This window comes from Coptis chinensis, chromosome 6 (assembly GCF_015680905.1).
Source record: "Coptis chinensis isolate HL-2020 chromosome 6, ASM1568090v1, whole genome shotgun sequence".
Classification (NCBI taxonomy): Eukaryota; Viridiplantae; Streptophyta; class Magnoliopsida; order Ranunculales; family Ranunculaceae; genus Coptis; species Coptis chinensis.
The window spans coordinates 47,431,138-47,446,418 of record NC_141461.1 but is presented as its reverse complement, the minus strand read 5'-3'; positions in this window follow the sequence as shown (position 1 = coordinate 47,446,418).

The window sequence follows — 15,281 nt, the reverse complement described above, 5'->3', positions numbered from 1 at the left end:
CATCTGCAAAACAAGGTTAAACATACTAATATAGAAAAGAAAAGCTGATACAACTCTATAAGAGTTCCACCCGTTATGGGGTAAATGAGAAATAAATTGCTTGGGACATAAGCAGACACTAACTAAAATAAAAACTAACCTTAACTCCCGTTTAAGCATTTTCCTCCTCATCTCCCTCTCCAAAGAGAGGAGGTTCCTTCGCATCCTGCCATGCCATAATAACTTGCCAAGCCCGCCGCCGTGTGTCGTCAACTTGTGCTAACCTGTCTAGTGTTACTATGTCTGATGGGGTGTAAGGAGCAACCAAATGAGGTTGCACCTGTCATCCCGGCCAAGTCATTACTCGAAATGAGCGAACCACCCAATTGGTGGGTCTCATGACTTCAACCCTTTTCCAATCCGTGAACTGGGTACAGAATTCAAGTAGACAACTGAGCATGATGCGGCAAACCAAAACAGGCATAAGAAGATACTTATGTCGCATGCTTTGGGCTATCTTAAGACTAGCCAATAATACTCGGGGAATGTCATATCGGCGATGTCCTTCAACTAAAGCAAGGAAAACGTCACCATCGGTACTATTTGCAGAGGTAAACTACCAATCCCCTAAAATATTCATCAGGATGAATAACATAGTGGTGCCTACATTTAGGGACAGGCTACCAAGGGCTATATTGTAACGCCCTTGGTCCATTATACGAAATCCCCCCCCCCATAATACTCATGGAAATATGTATAGTCATAAAGGTATACATTATCGGTCATATATCCCCACGTGTGAATAAGATCAGGTATTGGTATTCCCGAAACTAATGCTACCACATACTTATTCAATTCTAGTGGTGTGTCATCAACCATGACGGAAAATTCTTATTCTCCATCCTGGTTACAATAGAACTTAACATTATTGTAAAAAAATTCAGTAAGCTTAGGTGAATACGAGTCGTCTTCACTTACCAGAAGATGCCTCCATCCGAACTACATGATCCTTTCGCAGAACCAATGTCCATAAGTCTCGCTCCCCAACAAGTGTTTGAAAGATTGCTCCGGTATTACTATAGGAGAAGTCATCACAAAACTACTCTCTAGAATAGCTACAACGATCCTGGAACAACCCACAAAAAATTGGAATTTTTCTTGCCCACGGGGTTTTGGCGCTGCGCGCTTCAACCTATGCTCGGGTAGGCGGAGTGCGCCTTTGGTGATTTTTCGAAGTTCGGGCACTTGCGCAAGGCACGCTCACTTTTTGCCTGGGATGGGCGCTGGTCGTGCTTTCGGGATGAAAACTGGAATTCAGTTGTTGTGGATCTTTGCCGGTAGCGCTTTTTTCGGGTATGCTGGCGCCCGATTTCCGAAGTTGCTAAAATGGAGAAGAAAAATGGGAAACATGGGAATGAAAGGTGAGAGATGCAAGTGAGGTGTAGTGTGGGTTGTCAGTGTAGAATGAATGAAGTTTTTATAAGTTTTAAGTTGCTAAAACAAATCGGGAAGTTGCCAAAAAGCTTTAAGGCAATTGCCGGAAACAAAAAAAAAATTCAAAACCGAAAACGGAAGCAACTCACATTCTTGATTCTAAAACAACCCTAATATCTTTTAGATTGAATTTAGAATAGAAACTGCCTAACTTATCGAGATTTCATCCTACCACAATATCTATTCATAGCCATGCCCATATCGGCATTATTCTCAACCCTCACTCCAACACAAATTCTAAACTGGAGGATCATATCACAAATCATGCTAGAGTAAATAATACCACCCCCAAACAATTCGGGAAGGTAGGATTAACGATAAAAACAATGCACAATTTGAAAAGAACCATATTATATTAAAACTGAAATTCAAACAACATTTAACAAGCAATTTCAAATTTAACTACGGAATTCATAAATTAACATCCGAACTAAATAAAAAGCAAATACAAAACAACATCAACTCATAATATTCCTAAACCACTCACTGCTGGTAGTGGAAGGCACATGGGAAGGTGATGGCTCCTGATCTCCTGATAGGCCAGAGCCATCCGTCCTGCGACGACAACGCTCATGCCTCACAGACTGCTCCTCAGAAGAAGCACCCCCCTGGGGTGGAAAGCGTGCAAGCATATCGTCTCAGAACTTGCGTTGAGCTTCCATCTCGGCCCTCGTCTGTTCCCACCGCTCATCCTCGCGCTAGGCACGAGTCTCAAAGTTATGATGCATGGTAGCCTGTCGAGTCCGGAGGTCTAAATAGTATTGAAAGAACGCATGACACGATGAATCACAGTCATGTGTTCTGCATCTGACCTACACCTCTCTAAGGCATCGGCATCAAAACATGTCGTGTCCTCCTCATCCTCCAAGTCATCCTCTTCAACTACCCTCTCTTCAGGCAACCTCTAAACGTTTTGGATACACTGTGATAAATATAAGGATTTCGTGCTCTTTCGGGCAAATCCTATCGGACGTCTGAGTCATTTCTCAAGGTCATCATGATCTTCGTTATCAAAATAGGGAGAGGTGCAATACTCTTCCCAACTCCCCTAATCATGTTACTCAAAAACTCCAAAATACAGAATTCATACTTCTGTTCCTGGAGTATCCATAGAACGTGTAGGAAGTTCAGACCGATGTCGCTGACTTTCTCCTTCCCTATGACATTCTTACCAATCCACTGAGCTACAGCCAGCTAGTTGGTTCTGAGAGACGACTGGCGAACATAATATGAGCTCGCATTGTAGTTCCCTTCCGAAATAGTCGAGTTCATCAAAGGCTCGACCCCAGTAAATTGGGAATCCTGTAATGTGGCATCGAGATAGCGTCTAGGCATAATGCCTAAAATCTCAGCCAACAACCCAGTAGATACTTCTTTCCTCCTCCCAGCCACCTTAACAAAAATTATATTCCCATCTAACTACCTCGTCCTATAAAACTGTTGGACCAAATCTTCGTGGTAAAAATCATCTGTCGAGTACCACAAGCTACTCCAATCTCTCCTAACTATCTCGTCACCGTAAAACGACGCGAAGTGGTCGGCAATAAACGCGTGCTCCGACAAAATCCGACGTCTTTGAGCCATTGATATTTTAGAACGATTTGGGGATTTAAATGGAATGTGGGGATGGAGTTTGAGACTCCATCACTAACAAAACAATGGTGGTGGTGTGGTGGTGGCGCAGCAGTTCCAAATTCTTTGAGTTTTGGGTGGTGGAAATTGTTGGGATTGGTGGAGGAATGTTTATGAGAATATTTGAAGTTGGAATTGTATTGTGGGCGTGGGTGTATTGAGGTTTCTTTTTATTTTTATTTTTTATGTTAGGGTTTGAAGTTGTTAATGGCGGAAGTGGGAAGATGAAGAAGAAGAACGCGATGCATTCTTGGGTTGTACTATGGGCTTGGGCCCAAGCCCAATTCGATCCCAAAAAAAAAAATCGATTTTTAACACAACTTCAAACTAAAATTGCCGCTTCGTTACCGGTCCGATTTTTGTGAATGAGATATAGAAATGATCAGGAGAGAATTTCCAATCCAATGAACCATAAAACACTTTATTCTGACCGTGGATGACATATGAAAAATACCTCAAAGTGCATGCATGATGTAAGTTATGCGAACGAATGAACTCTAATTTCATAGATAATGTCAACCCGAATCGAAATACAATTAAATGGCCTAAACAACACAACTGGAATAGAGTGAAATAGACTCTTATAATGATTCTACACTACACAATCAAGTTTTCATCAAGGTTTTATCAAACCCCTCTAATGAAGATTTAGCCTTGATTCATCAAACTATCATTTCCAATTGAATTAAAACTAGACATCATATAAAGATTCTAACTTTACTAACTTTACTAATTTAACTAATCAATAGATTCAAATCTAAATTAACAACTAAGAAATGAAATTGATAACTAAATAATTAAAACTAGATTATGATTAACTAATTAGCAATTGAAGACAACTAATTTATGAATTGAACAATACTAAAACTAAACAAGAATTGAATCAATAAACTAAATCGTAATTAAAGATGAATACTTTATTATAAAACTAAATGTGATTCTAAATTAATCATTTACTTGTTCTAACTAATCTATTGCAAAGTAAAAATTAGATCTAAAATCGTAATTGAAAACTAATTAATTGAATAAAACTCAAAACTAGATCTAGCTTATTCTCTAATGGCTACTTTCTATCCTAAGCTAATTGATACTTAAGACCTAAGTATTGTGTGTGGAAATAGAGGAGACCAGATCCACATTTTCGTGCATGGGTTGAGGGTCCATGTTTTGGGCCGGAAAATCGAGCCCAAAGCCCAATTTCTTCAGTCCACAGAGCCTTTTTCAGTTGGCTTTGACTTCAACAGGCTTTTTGTCAACTTTTGCTTCTCTGATTGGGTCAAGGTTTGGACCATTGGAAATCTCTTTTCGAACCGGTTGTTTTGATATAAGATACACCCAATTCCGAGGTCTGAGTCCAAAGATACGGTCTTTGGAAGTTCTACTGACTTTTGTGTGTTGTTTCTGCCCGCGTTGACTCTGACTTTTCAGCTTCTGACCGGGATTTACAAAGGCTTTTTTTCCTTGAATCTTAGCCTTTAATCACAAAACTTCTTAACAACCAACCCTTGCTCCTTTATATCGCCAAAGTGGCACATTTCTGCACATAATTAACTTCAATGCCTGAAATACATAAAAACACGTAATTAGCATTAACTCTTATTTATTACTCGCATAATTGGTCTAAAAGTATTATTGTTAAGGGGTTAAAACTATAGTTTTGGGCTCTTATCACGAACCAAGGAGGCATTCAGGTACTTTTTTCTTCCGCTCCTCGCATCTCCTATTAGTGGTTTATACTAGCATATCAGGATTGGTTTGAGTGTTGTCGTGTTTAGTTAAGATTGGTTTTAGCTTTGCATGAAATTAAGGTCAGACAGAATAAAAACCCCTAACGTAATCAACCGGCAACGTCAACAAACACGCCTTTCTAGTATACCACTCACTACACCTCTAGCTAGTATACCACACACTCCACCTGATATAATGGTTGAAGAAAGAGAGTCACCTCTCTCTTACTTTTACAAAGCCTTGAACTATAGCCTTGCATCGTTCTTGCAGACCCAGTTGGGGATTTCCGAATCCCTCCGAATATATTTAATTTGTTACCTGTTTTTCAAGGGTTAGACCATGAAAAACCTTATCAGCACATGCGTAGGATTGAACAAGTCCTTACCACATTCCACCATCCTACGATTGGTACTAAACAAATTAAACTAAGGGTGTTTCCTGTCACCTTAACCGATAAGGCGGCGTCTTGGTTAACTGCCCAAAGCCTAATTAATTTCAATGGACTCATCGCCAAACTTGTTCAACTATTTATGGAACATTTTACCCACCACTGAAGACAGATGAAATGTTTTCCAAGATTCATTTCTTTCGACAGAATCCTCATGAATCATTTTCAGAGGCTTGGAATTGTTTCACCGATCTTCTTATAAAGTGTCCACACCATAACCTCGCGAAAGACACGTTAGTTCGTGCCTTTTTCAAGGGACTGTTACACCACCACTAAGAGGTGCTTGACATAATGAATGGGGGTAGTTTCCTCAGTAAAGGAGCCTTAGAGGCTTATAAATTTCTAGAATATCAAACAGAGCATAATAATAATTGGGGGGATAATGACGATATCTCCCGCTCCGCTAGTTCTTCTTTAACAGTTAAGGCTGCTGGTATGTTTGAGATTAAATCCGATCCTGAGCTTAAAAATTTAATCGAATCTCTCACTAAAAAGGTAGAGGCTATTTTTGTTCAACAAAAGCCTATCCCCGTCATGAATGTCAACTCTAATCCATGTAATTTCTGTTTGAGTCCAAAGCATCCCGACTCCTATTGTCCTCTCGCCTATGAACAACAACAATCATAACAAGATAATGTTTGTTCCATTAATAGTGAACCTAACGCACCTTGGCGACAAAACCCCAACTTCGGTTAGCGAAATAATCAACAACCTCCAAGGTTTAATAACCAAAATGTTAGGCCAACAAACAATTACAACCAAGCTCCACCGAGGCAAGGACAAGGACAAGGGAATTATAATAATTATAACAATAATAATTATAATACTAATAGAGGTATCGTTCCGATAAATAATAACTATCAAAATCCACCCATTAATAATCAACGTGACATAGTTTCTGTCACACAACCTATAGCTAACACCCTCTACAACCGGATCGTTTTGATGCCTTTATGCAAACCTAACAATAGATTTTACAAGCCATCCAACTTTATTTACAGCAGTTAGCACAAGAGAAAGTACAACCCAAAGGTGTGTTTCCAGGACAAGCGATACCTAATCCTAAAACAACAAACACAGCCTTTGAGGTAAACGGTAATACTAGTAAGGAAAATGCAAATGTAGGTGAGCTAAATGCCATCACCACTCTCTGTTCTGGCAGAGTGGTTGATAACAACGTAACTATGTCTATAGTTACCCCACCAGTGGTCCCTACACCAGATATTGTACTAGATATCGACGTAGAAATTGAAGATCCTACCCCTGTAGAGGTACCAGATAAACCACAACTTAAGAAACAGAAAGCCAAGGTTAGACATCCAGTTGATCCATATGCTAAATATAGAGAGAAACCACCGTTTCCCCAGAGATTAGCTATGTTGAACAAGGATACAAATTACAATGAGATTAGGGAAGTTTTCAAAAATCTAACAATAAACCTTCCTTTTCTTGAAGCGATTAAAAAGTTACATCACCACGCTAAGTTTCTTAAAGAGTTGTGCACTACTAGGCGTAAGATAAATATTCCTAAAGATGCTTTTCTAATTGAACAGTTTCCAACTTTATCAGAACATAATGGAATCGTTAAGTACAAGGACCCTGGTCGTCCTACTGTACAATGCACCTTAGGAGATTCTCACATGACCATCGCTTTATTAGACCTAGGGGCGAGTGTTAACTTACTCCCGTATTATCTATACAAATAAATAGGTCTACAGGAGATGCAACCTACTAAAATGACGTTGCAATTAGCGGATCGATCTATTAAGTATCCTAAGGGTGTAGTTGAAAACGTGCTTGTTAAGGTTCAGAATTTCTACTATCCTGCGGATTTTGTTATCCTCAATACAGAAGTCGCTAACGACTCTGTTCCGATCATTTTAGGGCGCCCTTCTTGGCAACTGCCAACACGCTTATAAACTCCCGTGCTGGTTCGATGTCCTTGTCATTTGGCCATCTTTCTGTTGAGGTCAATATTTTTAAAATGATGAAATAGTTTTCTGATACGAATATCGATGGAGAAGTTAGCATGATAGAGAGCTTAGCTCAAGAGTATTTTAACAACACGTTTCCTGTGAATCATATGCACCAATTCATTTCCTTCGGAAGTTCTAATTTCGACAAGTGCTCCCTGGACATAGATGAAATTGAGGAAGATTTCCTTCAACTCTTTTGCAACTCTTCTTTGTCACCTCGCGAGTCCCCACTTATCAACATCCATTCATCCCTCGAAGCCATGACAGAAGAAGAATTTTTCACCCTCTATCCCAGTGATTCTTCTAACCCACCTATTGAGGAATGTCTTGCATATTTAAAAGATTCTGATGATCTAGAACTGAGAGCATTAGGTGAGTGCCATTTACCTACCTTATATCATCATGTTACTCATTCACCTTCCATCAATGTTCCCCGCCTTCCACCTTTTTCAAAGGAACCTTGAGTTTGCGCTTGACCCTCTTGCTTCTTATGTGCTTAATGATTTTCTAAATCCTCCTACTACGAAAATAACTCCCAAGGAAAAAGCAATTGACACCTTCATTTTTAGAATTGAGACAGTTCTTACCTACACCATGAATGAGTTTTGTGCTAAACCCATATTCTCATTTCTTCCATTCCTTACTTTTAAAATTCATCCATATCCACCATATCTTCCACAAAAATCCAGTTTCACACAATCATTCACTTGGACACCATCTCGTTCAAAGATGAAGAAGAAGATGCATGCTCGGTTACGTTCTAGATCTATCAGACTTCGCTTTCATTTCACTAAGTTGCATCGTAGAAAATCTTGGTGCTTGATTCTATTTGGGGGTACATTCCATGTTATTTATTTATGGAAAGACCCACAACTCTTTAGGTTGTTGATATATGGAAAACTGTAAGGTATATATATATATATATATAGTTATTTGTTAAAGTCTCGAGTATCTTACTATAAACGGCTCATTTTGTTGTTTGGTTTACTTCCTTACACTTCCATATATTGGTTAGTGCACCATTCAGATAACCGGGCCCTCCCTATGGAGTGTGTGGTTGTAAGTACTGGATTCTAAGTCCACGATTAACATAATTCACATATTCCACTCTTGCATATTTTCTCGGTTTTTTAGTCATGTTCCTCTACGGTGTGAATTATGTATTTATTATTTTATTGTTTTTCTTATATTAAATCTTATTCATAAAATATATATATATATATATTAAAATTATAAAAATAGTAATCTAGGAAGTCTCGGGAATCTGACTTTAAAAGACCCAGGTTTAAAACAAATTTTCTAAACTCTATTGTCTAAAAAAAATTTGGGGGTGGGGTGTCGGTCTTTCCATCTGTGATTGCTAAACTTTTTATTTGTGTTGCTTATGTCGTTTAATCGTATTTCGATTTGGGTTGACATTATCTATGAATTTAGATTTTATTCGTTCGCAGAACTTATATCACACACGCACTTTGAGGCATTATCCATCTTCTTATATGTCACCCACGGTTGGAATAGAGTGTTTTATGGATCATTGGATTCAAAATTCTCTGCTGATCGTTTCCATATCTCATTCGCAAAAATTGGACCGGTAATGAAGCGGCAATTTTAGTTTGAAGTTGCGCGAAAAATTGGAAAATTTTGGAAATCGAATTGGGCTTGGGCCCAAAACCGCACGCACGTGCGCGGCGTCTCCTTCCTCAAAACAAAATAGTCGCGAGTTTTGTTTCTCACTTCCGCCATTAACGATTTCAAACCCTAGAAAAAAAAAACTAAATACAACCACGCCAAAAGTCTAAACCCACTCCAAAACTTCTCCACAACAACCCCCCACCAATTCCAACCTTTTGCACCACCAAAACATAAAAAAAATTCAAACAATTTCGATCCACCACCGCCACCACCGCACCACCTCCCATTGTTTTTAGTGAGTTTGGTTTCAAACTCTTTCCCTACATTCTCTTCATTCCATAAATCGTCTACAACCGTCAATGGCTCAAAGACGGAGAATTTTGTCGGAACAAGCTTTTACTGCAAACCGCTTCACACCGTTTTACAGTGACGAGATGATTTACCAACGGTGGAAAGGGTTGTGGTATTCAAAGAACGTCTTTTATCTCGATGATTTGGTTCAACAATTCTACAAGAAGAGGGAGTTGGAGGGTCAGAAAATTTTTGTTAAGGTCGCTGGGGTGAGGAGAGAAGTTTCTAGAGATGTGTTGGCTTATATTCTAGGCGGTTCACCACAACCCCATCTCGACGCCACCTTGCAGGAATCCCAGTATGCTGGAATTCTGGCTTTGATGACAGACACTGTGTTGGAGGGAGACTACAATGCGGCCTCGCATTACGTCCGACAGCGGTCATTGAGAACCAACCAAATAGCTATAGCCCAGTGGGTTGGTAAGAACATCATCGGGAAAGAGAGGTTCAACGACATCGGTCTGAACTGTCTACACATTCTCTGGATATTGCAGAACAAGAGGTATAAATTCTGCATCCTCGATTTTATCATAAATATGATTAGAGGAGTTGGAAACACTATTGCACCTTTCCCTGTATTGATCACTAAGATCATGATGAAGTTTGGAGCTATTCCGAAAACTAAGCGCACTATGATTAAGTTTCATACGAATGTCATAGCATATACGAACTGTGTTCAGAAGGTTTGGAGGTTGCCTGGAGAGAGGGTAGTGGAAGAGACTGAGTCGGATGATGAGGAGGACACGGCATGTTTTGATGCCGATGCCTTGGAGAGGTGTACTTCTGATGCAGAACGCATATCAGTGCTTCATCGTGGCATGCATTCTCTTAATACAATTTGTGAAGATTTCCAGACTCGGCAGACTACCATACATCATAACTATGAGACTCGTGCCCAACGCGAGGATGACCGTTAGGAAGAGATAAAGGCGGAGATGGAACCACAGCGCAAGTTCCGAGAAGCAATGCTTGAACGCTTCCCACCCCACGGGGGTTCTTCTGAGGAGGAGGCGTCTGTGAGGCACGAGCGTCGTCGCCGAAGGACTGATGGCTCGGGGCCATCGGGAGCTTAGGACCCATCTTCATCTCATGTTCCATCTTCAAACAGTAGCGGGTGGTTTAGGGAATTTATTGATTGATGTTGTTTTTATTGTTTTATTAGTTCGATTGTTAAGCTTTTGGATTCAATGGTTAAATTTGAATTCGATAGTTAATTGTATTTGAATTTCGATTTTAATTTAATTTGGTTTTTTTTTCAAATTATGCATTGATTTTTGTGTTAATTCCACCTTCCCGAATTGTTTGGGGGTAGTATTATTTCTTTTAGCATAATTTTTATATGATCCACAATTTTAGAAGTAGTTTTGCGGTGATTGTTAGGAATGTTGCCGATATTGGCATGCCTATGATTAGATTTTGTAGTAGGATGAAATTTCAATGAGTTAGGAAGTTACTATTCTAAATTCAATCTAAAAAATATTATGTTTGTTTTAGAATATTGAATATGGGTTGTTTACGTTTTAGGTTTTGGAAATTTTTTGTTTTCGACAATTGCCTTAAAATTTTTTGGCAACTTGTTAATTCGTTTTAGAACCCAAAACCCTATATATACTTCCTCTATTCTACACTCAAAACCCACACATCTTACTTTCATCTCTCACCTTTCATTCCCAATATTTTCTCTTTTATTCTTCACTTCAGCACGCAGACTACCCGGAGCGCGACCTGTGCCTCAGTAAGCGCACCCTACACTTGAACCGCCTGTTACTCAATTTGGACCTGAGCGCACCCCACGCTCTCACAAGACTTAACTAGAGTGCACCCCTTGCCCAAGGGGCCTGGAACTTGCCCAAGGCACAAGCGCACCCTGTGCCCATCCCAGGCAAAAAGTGAGCGCGCCCTGCGCCTAAGTGCCTGGAACTCGATCATAGCCAGAGCGCACCCTGCGCCCATACAAGGCATAGTTTGAGCGCCTCCCCGCACTCTGACATCCGTAGGCATGAAAAATTCCGATTTTTTGTATGTTGTTCCAGGATCATTTGCAGCTGTTCTAGAAAGTAGTCTTGTGATGGCATCCCCTCGTATCATACCGGAACAGTCTTTTGAAGAATTGTTCCAAAATGACACCTATGGTGCATGGTTTCGCGAAGTAATCATACAAGCAGGATGGCAATCTTTAATGGTAAGTTCTGATGAACTTTACTCTCCTGCACTTACCTCGTATTTTTATGACCATTGTAAATTCTTTTATCGGATGGGTGTTCTCCATCAACATTGATGACGAAACAATGGAAATAACCAAGTTCTTGTTGGCTTTTTTTGTTGAGCTTCCTATGCCTGCTGAGATTCAAGACCCATGGGGCTACATAGTTGATAATTTATCTGCCTACAACTATGAGCTCTTGCATGAGAATTATGGGGCCGACATTTTCCATGTAGAGGACCAAGGGACATATAACGTAGCCCTTGGTAGCTTGTCCCTTAATGTGGGCACGGTCATGTTCTTTATCATGCTAAACATATTAGGGGAGTGACATTTTTCTTCTGCGAATGACGCCACTTGCGACGTTTTCCTTACTCTAGCTGAGGGACACCTGCTATATGACCTTCCTAAGATATTAATGTCTAGTTTACCACGAGCCCAGAGTATGAGGCATAAGTACCTTTTTATGCCTGTTTTAGTTTGCCGAATTATGCTATGTTTCTTCCCTATTTTTTGTGCCCGTTTCACAGATTGGGTTGGGGTCGACATTGTGAGACCCACCAATTGTATTATTCGATCTTTCCGTGTTATGACTTGGCTAGGATGGCAGGTGCAACCTCATTGGTTGCCCCTTTACACCCCATCCGACCAAGTGGCGCTAAATAGGTTATCGATTGTAGATGATAAATGGCTTGAAGCCTGGCAAATCACCATGGCGTGGCAGGATGTGAAGGAACCTCATTTCTTTATAGATGAGGATGAGGATGAGGATGATGCTTAAACATTGGAGTTAAGGTAAGTTTTTTATTTCAGTTGGTGTCTGCTTATATCTTAAGCAATTTAATTCTTGTTAACCCCATAACGGGTGGAACTCCTATAGAGTTACGTCAGTTTTTTCTTTTTCTATATTAGTATGTTTAACCTTATTTTGCAGATGTTTCAGAATTTCACGCGTTTCCATGGTATTTTTCTATACTTTTTATTTTAATACTTTGATGACAAAGCATTCTTCTTGTTTGGGGGTGGCATAGAAACACGTGTAATTAAGGCATCTATTAGGATATAGATATGTACAATATGCACTTGTTTTCTAGTAAAAATTCAAAAATTTCAAAAATATAAATAAAAAGTTTATGTTATACACTTAGAAATATTGGTATTGTTTTATTTCTCTATGCTCTTAATAATCTAGAAGTCTCACGTAGCTTTTGCATTAGAATAGTTTTTTAGAAACTTAGGTTAATATGTAGATAATAATATTTGCATCTATCTATAAATATATTACATGAGTATCTATGATTGTTTGGTAGTAAGTTTCTGAAATCTAGGCTAGAGTTCTTATTCTACAAATCCTATGAGAATATAGCCTAAAGCCTTATATGAGTGAAACATTTGAGAAATTACACAAGAGAAAAGTAAAATCCGGATAGAGAAATCACACGTCCACTTGCTTGATCACTATATCATATCCTGAGCGAGAATTTAGGCCCTATTTGGATCGATATAGCCAGAAATTCAAACCTTATGAAATTATGTTCCACTAGTCGCCCCTCTGAGCCTTTCTTTAGCCTTTCATAAACCACAATTCATTTAACCTTTTACAAAACAAAAAATAAAAAAAAATAAAAAAATCAGCCTACCCATTCTTTGAATGAGTCTAAGAATAGAGATGAAGAATAGAAAAGAGAAAGACCTTTGAAATCAAGAATTTGTTAGTCGCTTCAAATAAGAAAATAAAGTTTTCATCCAAATAATAATAATAATAATAATAAACAAATAAAAGAAATAAAGAGTTAGAACTCCAAAAATAGAATCAAAGGAGTCAAAAGCCAAAGAAAAAGGAAAATATGGCTAAAGATAGAAACAAAGTGTAGAAACAAAAGTAAAGAACAAGGTTTTCTCTAGTTACATAATATGAAGACTCTATTATCTCAGACTTGTCCTTTTTGAATATCCATTTCCTTTCTTCTTAAATCATCTCCTAATCTCCGCAACACCTAATAAAGACCTCTAGCTCAATTAGGAATAGGTTAGTGTGATAGTAAGTAGCAGATGTGATTAATTGACTTCGACTTCCTTGTGCGTCATTGAGATTGTAAGGTAAAGTGTGCCCATCACGCTTGTATTTGGAATAAGCGAAAACTTGAGGAAAAATCGAGTGGTTTTGTCTTGACATTTATGTGAGGACCTACTTAGGGACGCTTATTCGAAGTTTTTAAAACGGACCTCTAGTGCATTTCATAGTATTACTCATTGTATATATGTTTATTTAGTAGATGATTGATTATTATCCACATATTAGCTTATGTTTTAGACTTGATTATTACGTATTCATTGCTAGTGAGATGTATAGATAATTGAGGCATAAATAAAGGAAACAATAGTTTTATTTCTTAGTCGTTGTAGTATAGATGAAGTTTGTGAGTACCTTCAAAAAAAACTCTCTGAGGCTATAACTCATCCACTAGGGAATTCCTAGTGGTTTAAGGCCTTGTTGCATATAGTGGTCAATGCAATCGCGACTTTCTTTTCTAAACGGCAGAGTAGTTAGAACTCCATTTTTTGTCACTTATTCTAATGTCTCATATTTGCTTGAGGACAAGCAAAGTGTTGTTTGGGGGTGGTTTGATAAAATCCCAAAACTGTAGTTTTAACTCCTTAATAATAATACTTTTAGACCAATTATGTGAGTAATAAATAAGAGTTAATGCTGATTACATGTTTTTATGTATTTCAGGCATTGGAGTCAATTATGTGCAGAAATGTGTCACTTTTGCGAGATAAAGGAGCAAGGGTTGGTTGCTAAAAGTTCTGTGATTAAAGGCAAAGATTCAAGGTGAAAAAACCTTTTTAATGCCCCGTTAAAGCTGAAAAGTCAAAGTCAATGCGGGCAGAAACAGCGCACAAAAGTCAGCAGAACTTTTGAAGGTCGTATCTTTGGACTCAAACCTCGGAATTGGGCCTACCTTATGTCAAAACGACCGGCTTGGAAAGAGCTTTCCAATGGTCCAAGCCTTCACCCTATTAGAAGAATAAAAGTAGATGAAAAGTCTATGGAAGCAAAATCCAGCTGAAAAGGCCTCTGTGGACTGAAGAAATTGGGTTTTGGGCTCGATTTTCAAGCCCAAAACATGGCTCCTCAGCCCATGCATAAAAAAGTGGATCTTGTCTCCTCCATTTGAAGACACAAGACTTAACTCTTAAACATCTAGTTTTTTAGTTAGCCATTAGCCAATAATTTTTAGATCTAGATTTTATTTCATTCTGTTAATTAGTTATTCAATTCCAATAGATTAGTTAGAACAAAGTAGATTGTTATTTTATAATCGAATTTAGTTTTACAATAAAGTATTAGTTTTTCAATTCAATTTAGTTTTATTAGATCAATAAAGTTAGTTGTTACTCATAATCTAGTTTTAACTATTAAATCAATTAGATCTAATTTCAATCATTTAGTTATCAATCATTTCTTAGTTGTCAATTTAGTTTTGAATTCTTGATTATTTCAAATTAGTAAATTTATAATCTTTATATCATGTCTTGCTTAAATTCAATTAGAAATGATAGTTTGATGACTCTATGCTAAAACCTCCATTAGAGGGGTTTGAGGAAGCCTTGATGAAAACTTGATTTTGTTAGCTTAGAAATCATCGTGATAATCTATTCAATTATAGAAAGTAATTAGTTCACCATGAAAATGGATTTGATTGGTTCACATGCTAGTTATTATTTGGTAGAGATTGCCATGAATAATTAGGGATTAGAAATACCATTTTGTTATGTGAAAGCATTGAAATTTGGATCACGACGAATCTTCGCTAGTTAATTAAGTCGAGTT